Source organism: Euphorbia lathyris, chromosome 4 (assembly GCF_963576675.1).
Source record: "Euphorbia lathyris chromosome 4, ddEupLath1.1, whole genome shotgun sequence".
NCBI lineage: Eukaryota > Viridiplantae > Streptophyta > Magnoliopsida > Malpighiales > Euphorbiaceae > Euphorbia > Euphorbia lathyris.
Genome location: NC_088913.1, coordinates 23,228,694 through 23,239,561, shown reverse-complemented (window position 1 = coordinate 23,239,561; position 10,868 = coordinate 23,228,694). Strand labels below are relative to the sequence as shown.

General features: G+C 41.0%; 1 non-coding gene across 1 annotated transcript; it reads left to right on the top strand.

Annotated features, from left to right (window-relative positions):
- The first annotated feature begins 9,425 nt into the window (after window positions 1-9,425).
- LOC136228153 (small nucleolar RNA R71) lies at window positions 9,426-9,532 on the top strand. The gene has a single exon (XR_010688487.1). It is a non-coding gene; the product is annotated as a small nucleolar RNA R71 (small nucleolar RNA).
- Window positions 9,533-10,868: the final 1,336 nt, after the last annotated feature.

Genomic DNA, 10,868 nt, shown 5'->3' with positions numbered 1-10,868 from the left:
TAATCAACGGCAACCAAGATGAATTGATTTCCAAATGATCCGGGAAACGGACCCATGAAGTCAATCCCCCACACATCAAAAATTTCACAAACTAAAATATTATTCAATGGCATTTCATTTCGTCGAGAAATGTTTCCCGTCTTTTGACAAGCTTCACAAGTCATAACAAAGGCATAAGCATCTTTAAAGATAGTGGGCCAATAAAATCCGCATTGAAGGACTTTAGCGGCCGTCCTATTTGGACCGTGATGGCCTCCGGGTTCACGTGTGTGGCATAAGTGTAAGATAGGGGTTACCTCTTCTTCAGGAACACAACGACGGATTAAACCGTCACCACAAACCTTGAATAAGTAGGGATCTTCCCACAAATAGTGTTTGGCATCGGAAAAGAACTTACGCTTCTGTTGGTATGTCAAGTCATGTGGGATGATATTACCTGCGAGGAAATTGGCGAAATCCGCATACCATGGTAGTGTGGTAACGGAGAAGAGGTACTGACGCGGCCTCGCGCGGTTGTGGAGCGAGGCCGATCTTAGGGATAAGTGTACCCCGTCGTTATCAAGTAATAAATTTCTGGTTTAAGTCCAGGTTATCGTCCACAGGATTTATTTCTGCAAGTACCGAGCTACTCGATCTCGGATGTTATCTAGGCTTAGGGGGTTTTGAGTTGGTTTGTTTGAATTAATCTACTCCTAGGTTGAATTATACTAATCCTAGCTAAGTTATCTAATTCTAACTAAGTTATCTAATTCTAGATAAGTTACTCTACGCCTAACTAAGTTACTCTACCCCTAATTGATCTTTCATTAATGCAATTATCCGAAGGAACATGGTATGAACGATAATAACGAAGATAGATTATCAAGTCTATTGAATAAAAACCTAATCTGCGTCACTTGTATTCAAGGCGATTAACCCTACTTACCCTCTTGAGGTTCCTAGCGCGTGATTCCCTAAGGCCGAAACTAGGTCTAAGGCTCAGTAAATTGGCGCTTAATCAACTAAGAGGTTGTCAATCTCCTAGGCTCTGACTATGTCAGATTCAGCTCGCAATATGTGCCTACTAGATTTTGGGGCTTTTGAATGAGTTAAACCAATTGAATAAAGCGTAAGACAGAGATTGAACAAATAATCATAGAACAAAACAAGAGCTAAATTATTATTAAAGGCGAAGATAATTGTCACAAGATACAATAAGTCAAGTTCGGCAACTGTATCAAAGAGTACAAACAAGGAAAGATAAAAGGAGATACAAAAATCCCTTTCAGGGAACCTGTTTACTCTGCAGCCGGCGACTTGATCTTAAGGACGGACCTTGATAATTCCTCGAGAGAAAGCTTTGAAGGAGCTTCAATGGAGGTTGGAGAAGATGGAGGAGATGGAGAGGAATTACAAGGGGAAGGCTAAGATAATTTACAAAAACGAAAGAAATCTAAATTACATTGGGAAAATCCTATTTATAGACGCGGCATGGGCCTCGTTTTGACCTATTTTCGTGTCCTTGTTGGTGTAGGAAGACGTGGGGCCAATCGTGGCTTTGTGGGGGCGGAATTGGTCTTTTTGACCAATTCCCGCAGGGCTGCTCGTCGAGCAGGGCGAGCTGCTCGGCGAGCAGGGCTACTCGCGACGAGCAGCCCCCTGCTCGCCGAGCAGGCGCCTGGTAGCCTGCTCGCCTGCTCGGCGAGCAGGCCTCTGGTGGCCTGCTCGGCGAGCAGGCACAGTGCCTGGGCAGTGCCTGGGCGGTGCCTGGGCAGTGCCTGGGCGGTTCCTGGGCGGTGCCTGGGCAGTGCCTGGGCTGCTCGCCGAGCAGCGCCCGGGCTGCGCGCCGATGCTTAATTCGCCGAGCGACTGCCGGGGGTCCCCGAGACACGATTTTTGCCTGAAATTGATCATGTTTTAACCTGCACACGCACATAAACTCCAAACAACATTAGTCCAAGGGCTAAATTGACCCGCCAATCGCTTATTTGATCAAACGCTTCGTTTGGTGCGACTTTTGACGGATCAATTAGCTTCAAAAGATAACGGAATTATAATATGCATGCCATTTTGGCCGTATTTTCCTAAATTGATCATAAAACGAGCCTAAACAACGAAAAATAAATAAAACGTTTCCAATTTCTAACTAACTCACACAAAAGCATTTAAATGCGAGAATTGCTCGCTTATTAACAAAATAACGCTAAAACCCGTCCTAAAACCGTACCCAAAGATAGGGGTTTTTGACCCCTATCAAACCTCCTCGCACTTAAAACTTTACTTGTCCCCAAGTAAACTAAAAAAAACTAAACCCGCAATCACAAGCAAGCTAGAAAACCTCCCGGTTTGACTAGGTGCTTGACACAATTTCGAGCATCTGTAATTACATGCATTCGGAAATACAAAGTAGAGACACGATATCAAAAAGCCGCATTTCAATTATCATAGGTCATAGTTTTAAGCAAAAGGACACATGTTCAATTAAACGAGCTTGAGGGGATCGCTAAGTAAAACACTTCACCATAGGTAGTTCACTCATTTCACACAATTTTGGTGGCTAAAGTGTTTACTCTCGGCTTATGTTCTTGCTTAGGATTACGTTGATTTTGCACGTTCATCCGCGTTCCTCTACTATGCTATATGATTCCGATGATATCAAAAACAGCCTCTAATCGGGGTTGTAATGTGGTTAGAGGGTTAAAGGTACAACAAGGGTTAATAGTTCTAGCGCTACAAAAACTAAGTTTAAATGGCTTTAGCAAATATGAAGTGACTGAGCTTTTTATTCATCTCTTATTATTTTCTTTTTGGGATGTTTTCTTGAGACGTTTTTTATTTTTTAAGAACTGGGGAATGAAGTTCTTCCCTTTTGTTCGTCTCTTTTCTTTTCTTTTTCTTTCTTTTTTTCTGTTTTTCTCTTTTTTTTTTCTTTTTGGGATTTTATTTTAAGCCTGAAAACTTAAAAATAAAATAAAAAATAAAATAAAATAAATAAAAGAAAAGAAAACTAAACAACTAAAAAAAATATTTATTTATTTATTTTTTTAAACGAACACTTTAAAAAAACGTAAAAGAAAACTAAAAAGACTAACTAAAAGATCAATGTATAATCTAAATAAAATAAACCTGAAAAGTTTTATTAAAACTTGGGTTGCCTCCCAAGAAGCGCTACGTTATAGTCGGTGAGCTCGACATAGAATTCCCGCCTAGGTGTATGCTTCTACTCGCGTAAGGAACTCGAACTCCTTAACAAATAACCCGTACCTACAAAACGGATTAAGAGCCTCAAATAAGTTTAATGAAAGTAGGAGGCCGAATTTAAACATATTATGAAAAAGTTTGGTTTGCTCCCTTTTGGATTCTCTTGGTAGGTCGAAGAGAATGAAAACTTCTGAACAAGGAGTAAATCCAAACTTTTTGAACTTTTGAGGAAAAGGTAGTTGATATACACAAGCTTCGATTTGATCATTTATTTCTATCACATGATCTAGAATTTCAGATTTTGAACCGGGGTTGCTTACCGCTTCCGGTTCTTCACTTACCTCGAGTGATGCATGTGATAGTGGACTTGGTTCTACCATTTTGTCATTCCTCAAAGAGATGGTTTGAGCTGATTCCCTTTGTTGGATTTCTATGTTTTCCTTTATGCCTGGGAGAGCATCTCGGGATTGCTCTTGCATCTCATGGTTTATTTGAGTCAATTGGTTGCTTAAGTCCTTGCAAACCTCCTCGTTGATTGTAAGTCGGGCTGATATTCCTTTCAAAAGGGACAACACCTCATCTCATGAGCTAGAGGGTTGTGGAGGAACTTGGCTTGCTTGTTCGTAAGGGAACATTCCCAATCCATTTCCCCTGTGCTCATTAACAAACCTATTTGGAGGCCTCAACATGTTAGGGTTCCTGTAGGACAAATTTGAGTGTTGAGGTCTCCTCCAATCACTACCATAAAAGCTGTAAGAATTGGGGTTAGAATTATACCTTTGGTGATCACCCATAAAACTTACACTTTCATTGGTGTTGAGGCTCAGTTTCGTCATCAAGATATCCATTTTCTCATTTAAGTCGGCCATGGAGGGATTGGGAGCCTCATTCTCCAGGGCATGAATGTATTGTCTTGATGGGATAGTAAACTTTTGAGCTTGCCACTCGACTCTTTCTTGCCAATTCATTGATCGGAGAATGCTGAGAAAAAGTGAAGTTCTAGCACAAAAGTTGATAAGTAAAAGTATATAGAACAAATACAAAAGATATGAACAAGTATAGAAGTTATAAAGAATTATATATAAACAAGTATAAACGATATAAACAAAGGATATTCATAAGGAATGCCTAAACTAACAAATCGACCTTTGGTTCGATATTGCAGAAGAAATAAATCCCCGGCAACGGCGCCAAAAACTTGACGCGGCCTCGCGCGGTTGTGGAGCGAGGCCGATCTTAGGGATAAGTGTACCCCGTCGTTATCAAGTAATAAATTTCTGGTTTAAGTCCAGGTTATCGTCCACAGGATTTATTTCTGCAAGTACCGAGCTACTCGATCTCGGATGTTATCTAGGCTTAGGGGGTTTTGAGTTGGTTTGTTTGAATTAATCTACTCCTAAGTTGAATTATACTAATCCTAGCTAAGTTATCTAATTCTAACTAAGTTATCTAATTCTAGCTAAGTTACTCTACGCCTAACTAAGTTACTCTACCCCTAATTGATCTTTCATTAATGCAATTATCCGAAGGAACATGGTATGAACAATAATAACGAAGATAGATTATCAAGTCTATTGAATAAAAACCTAATCTGCGTCACTTGTATTCAAGGCGATTAACCCTACTTACCCTCTTGAGGTTCCTAGCGCGTGATTCCCTAAGGCCGAAACTAGGTCTAAGGCTCAGTAAATTGGCGCTTAATCAACTAAGAGGTTGTCAATCTCCTAGGCTCTGACTAGGTCAGATTCAGCTCGCAATATGTGCCTACTAGATTTTGGGGCTTTTGAATGAGTTAAACCAATTGAATAAAGCGTAAGACAGAGATTGAACAAATAATCATAGAACAAAACAAGAGCTAAATTATTATTAAAGGCGAAGATAATTGTCACAAGATACAATAAGTCAAGGTCGGCAACTGTATCAAAGAGTACAAACAAGGAAAGATAAAAGGAGATACAAAAATCCCTTTCAGGGAACCTGTTTACTCTGCAGCCGGCGACTTGATCTTAAGGACGGACCTTGATAATTCCTCGAGAGAAAGCTTTGAAGGAGCTTCAATGGAGGTTGGAGAAGATGGAGGAGATGGAGAGGAATTACAAGGGGAAGGCTAAGATAATTTACAAAAATGAAAGATATCTAAATTACATTGGGAAAATCCTATTTATAGACGTGGCTCGGGCCTCGTTTTGACCTATTTTCGTGTCCTTTTTGGTGTAGGAAGACGTGGGGCCAATCGTGGCTTTATGGGGGCGGAATTGGTCTTTTTGACCAATTCCCGCAGCGCTGCTCGTCGAGCAGGGCTACTCGCGACGAGAAGCCCCCTGCTCGTCGAGCAAGCGCCTGGCGGCCTGCTCGTCGAGCAGGCCTCTAGTGGCCTGCTCGGCGAGCAGGCACAGTGCCTGGGCAGTGCCTGGGTGGTGCCTGGGCAGTGCTTGGGTGGTGCCTGGGCAGTGCCTGGGCAGTGCCTGGACTGCTCGCCGAGCAGCGCCCGGGCTGCGCGCCGATGCTCAATTCGTCGAGCGACTGCCGGGGGTCCCCGAGACACGATTTTTGCCTGAAATTGATCATGTTTTAACCTGCACACGTACATAAACTCCAAACAACATTAGTCCAAGGGCTAAATTGACCCGCCAATCGCTTATTTGAGCAAACGCTTCGTTTGGTGCGACTTTTGACGGATCAATTAGCTTCAAAAGATAACGGAATTATAATATGCATGCCATTTTGGCCGTATTTGCCTAAATTGATCATAAAACGAGCCAAAACAACGAAAAGTAAATAAAACGTTTCCAATTTCTAACTAACTCACACAAAAGCATTTAAATGCGAGAATTGCTCGCTTATTAACAAAATAACGCTAAAACACGTCCTAAAACCGTACCCAAAGATAGGGGGTTTTGACCCCTATCAGGTACTCATCGGGGAACTTCTCCTTGATGTCTTCCTTTTTGACATTTTCTTTGGACTCAAACTCCAATCGTGAAAGATGATCCGCCACAACATTGGCGACTCCCTTCGTATCTCTGATTTCTAGATCGAACTCCTGGAGGAGTAGGATCCATCGGATTAACCTTGGCTTAGCATCCTGTTTAGATAACAAATATCTCAAGGCAGAATGATCAGTATACACAATCACTTTTGATAAAATGAGATAGGAACGAAACTTATCAAAAGCAAACACTATTGCTAAGAGTTCTTTTTCCGTAGTGGTATAGTGTTGTTGAGTCGAGTTTAATGTTCGGCTAGCATAATAAATGGGATGAAAAATTTTGTTCTTACGCTGCCCTAAACATGCTCCTACCGCTATATCGCTTGCATCGCACATAAGTTCAAAAGGCAATGTCCAATCTGGACTTACAATGATGGGTGCGTGCGTTAATTTTTCTTTCAAAAGATTATAGGCATCTAAGCATTCTTTAGAAAAATCAAAGGTAACATCTTTCATCAAAAGTTGCGTTAGAGGTTTGGCGATTTTTGAGAAGTCTTTGATAAAACGACGATAGAAACCGGCGTGCCCTAGAAAGCTTCTTACGGCTTTCACGGAGTTGGGTGGGGGCAATCGTGAGATTACATCCACCTTGGCCGGGTCGACTTCTATACCCTCTCGTGAGATTTTGTGTCCTAAAACAATAGACTCGCTTACCATAAAATGACATTTTTCCCAATTAAGAACTAAGTCCGTGTCTTCGCACCGTTGCAAAACCTTTTCCAAGTTGTATAGGCAATTCTCGAACGATGAGCCAAAGACCGAGAAATCGTCCATGAAGATTTCCATACAGTCTTCGACTATATCATCGAAGATTGCCATCATACACCTTTGAAAAGTTGCGGGTGCATTACACAATCCAAAAGGCATACGTCTATAAGCAAATGTGCCGTAAGGGCAAGTAAATGTGGTTTTCTCTTGGTCGTTCGGGTCAACAGCTATTTGCATATACCCCGAAAAACCATCCAAATTACACATAAATGCTCTACCTGCAAGTCGTTCAAGCATCTGATCAATAAAAGGTAATGGAAAATGATCTTTCCGGGTGGCATCATTTAGTTTCCTATAATCAATACACATTCTCCACCCGGTGATCTTTCTTACCGGAATCATTTCATCGTTCTCATTAGGTTGCACGGTGATCCCACCTTTCTTAGGAACGACTTGCACGGGACTTACCCATGGGCTATCAGAGATGGGGTAGATTATACCTGCATCAAGCAATTTGATTACTTCGTTCTTTACCACTTCTTTCATGCTTGGATTGAGTCGCCTTTGTGGTTGGATGACGGGTCAGACTTCTTCTTCCATGAAAATTTTGTGAGTACACAAAGAAGGACTAATCCCCTTTATATCCGCTAAAGACCATCTGAATGCTCTTTTGTGCTCCTTTAACAAATCTACAAGTCGAGCCTCCATATGCACTGTCAAAGAAGAAGAAATAATAACTGGTAAGGTTGAATCATCACCCAAAAATGCATATTTTAAATGATTAGGAAGAGGTTTGAGATCGAGAATAGGGGGCTCCTATAAAGACGTCTTAGGTTTTCCTTTCGGTGGTAGCTCAAGTTTCTCATAGTAGCCATTGACCCATAAACAGTCTTGAACATCTTCATTTAGGGTCTCCATAATGGTTTGTGTCTCTCGATCCACGATTAGTTCATCCGGATTTAGGCCAAGGTCGTTGACAACGACCGTATCAAGGGGGTCTTCATAAAGGTTCTCCTGAAACACCTCATCAACCGTTATATCAGTAACATCAATCAAATTGCAATAATCATGTGATATAGGGTATTTTAGGGAATCAAAAACATTGAAGATAACTTCCTCGTCTTGTAGACGTAAAATGAGTTTACCTTGCTCGACATCAATCAAAGTTCTACCTGTGGCTAAGAATGGTCGACCAAGGATGATTGGCACTCGTGCATCTTCTTCCATATCTAACACAATGAAATCTACAGGGAAGATAAATTTGTCTACCTTAACTAGAACATCTTCAATTATTCCCTTTGGGAAAGCCAAAGATCGGTCGGCGAGTTGAAGCGAAACATTTGTAGGTTTAGGTTCGCCTAAGCCTAACCTTTGAAAGATGCTTAAGGGCATTAGATTGATGCTTGCACCAAGATCACATAAAGCTCTTTCAAAGGTTAAGCTCCCGATCGAACATGGGATAGAAAAACTTCCCGGATCTTTCAATTTTTGAGGCAACTTTCTTAATAGGATAGCGGAACAATCTTCGGTTAGCTTAACAGTTTCATTTTCTCCCAATTTCCTTTTCTTAGACAAAATATCTTTTAAAAACTTGGCATAAACGGGCATATTTTCCAAAGCTTCCGCGAACGGAATGTTAATATGTAGCTTTTTAAAGATGTCCAAGAATTTAGAAAATTGCTTTTCTTGTTTCTCCTTGTGCAACCTTTGCGGAAATGGAATTTTCGCTTTATATGGTTGCACGAGGGGATCCGCAAAAAGTTTAGGTGGAGAGTTGGATGTGCTTACCTCGGGTTGTACTATACCTTTATCCTTGGAGGTGGATGGTTGAACGGTTTCCTTACCATTTCGGAGTGTAATGGCTTTGACATGCTCTCGAGGGTTGGTTTCGGTGTCACTTGGTAAGGAACCCCTAGGGCGTTCGGTTGAGGTTTTTGCAACTTGATTAATGTTTGTTTCCAAACCCCTAGTGAATGTGTCTTGATGTCGATGCCATTCTTCTAAACCGTTTAACCTATTTTCAATTCTACCAAGGGTTTTGACAATGGTATCTAACGGGTCGGGTTCTCTCTTTTCTTGTGGGTTAAAACCGGGTGGAGGTCTAGGATGATTAGGAGCATGATTTAAAGTATTTTGATTATTTCTCCATGAAAAATTTGGGTGATTCCTCCACCCATGATTATATGAATTTGAGTATGGATTATTTGGTCGATAAGAGTTACCAATGAAATTTGTCGTTTCACCCGTGAATTGATTCCCGGGTTGGTTATCCATACTCAAATTGGCCATCAACAAATCCATTTTCTTATTAAGCTCATCAAGGTTAGGAGATGATTGGGGTGGTGCATCACACATATATATACCTGCCCTTACCTCGGAGAACCGTTCGTTTAGCCAATGGGAACTCCTCTCGGCTAGTTCTTGGATGAGTGCATAAGCATCATCCGGGCTCTTACGGAACAAGCTTCCACCTACGGTTGCATCAATAGTGGCACAATTATTCGAAGATAAACCACTATAAAAGATATTTACTTGTTCCCACTTTTCAAAACCGTGATGTGGGCATTTCTTGAACAACCGACGGTAACGCTCCCATGCATCGTATAAGCTTTCTCTCTCCTTTTGACGGAAGGCATTGATCTCATTCTTGTACATGGCTGTTTTGGACGGAGGGAAGTATTTAGCAAGAAACTTTTTCACTAAATCGTCCCAAGTTGTGATGGATCCGGCGTCCAAAGATTCCAACCAGTCAATAGCATCTTCCCTGAGAGAAAAAGAAAACAATTTCAGTTTAACAGCGTCACTTGTAACGCCATTAGTACGGAACAAAGAACAATGCTTAATAAATTTAGTAAGATGAGCATTCGGGTCTTCTCTAGCATCTCCTCCGAATTGCCCGGCATTTTGAATAAGTTGGATCATAGCCGGTTTGATTTCGAAGTTGTGTGCGGCTATGGTCGGTTCTACGATGCTGGAGGTGACCACGAGGCGATTCGGAGTGAGCATATCCATGATTGTCCTTTCTCCGTTTTCTTCCATGGCGGCGTTTCTTCCTTCACGCCGATTCCTTCGGTATGTACGCTCAATTTCTGGATCAAAAACTAAAATAGGCCAAGATTGGCTCCGCGTTAGCATAAAAAAAAATGAAAAGGTGTCTAGAACGTCAAACCTGATTATTGCTAATGTCGTAACTAGAATCCCCGGCAACGGCGCCAAAAACTTGATGCGTATAAAACGTATACGTGCTTTTTAAGAGCAAGTGCACTCTATCGTACCAAGTAATACAGTATACTCACGTATAAAGATCGATCCCACAGGGATTCTGCACAATCATTAACTATCCACAAGTTTATGAAGTCTAAACGATTGAAATAAAGAAGGTTGAGTTGTTTATAGCTACGAAAAAAAACTTTTGTTGTTAAAGCAATAGGGTAAAACACTAGGGAATCGGGTTCACTTCCTAAGTTTGAGCCAATGAAATCAATTGAAATAAGAAACCGAGGAGAAGTTCGTGATTTTAAAGATGGTGATTTCTAAAAGAAACTCGGTGCTAAGACCTTAGACCACCTCGTTCTATTTCTTTACTCCTATTCACTTAACCGGGCCAATGGTTACTTAAATACGACAAGAAAGCGTTAAGCTCAATGAGAAATCCTAGCAATGTAATGGTAGAAACCACATCGACTTGCTATCGAGTCTAAGAATGTAGTTTTCCGTTAACCTCTTGTTACTATGGTGAGTAAAAAGCGATTAACTGAAATGTGGATTAAGTTTACGTTCTTAGTTCTTTGAAATCGAATTCCTTTCGGATGTTTATCTAATTGACTTCTAACTTGACTCAAAACATTAGAAAGATTCCTCTCATCCCTAGTAGGGAAGAATTAGTTCATGGTCATTGGGGAAACAAAACTTGAAATAAAGTGAAATGAAGTGAAACTCATTGAAAGTAGAAGATAAAGAAATGAAAGATGAACAAACTTTGATTAAAATG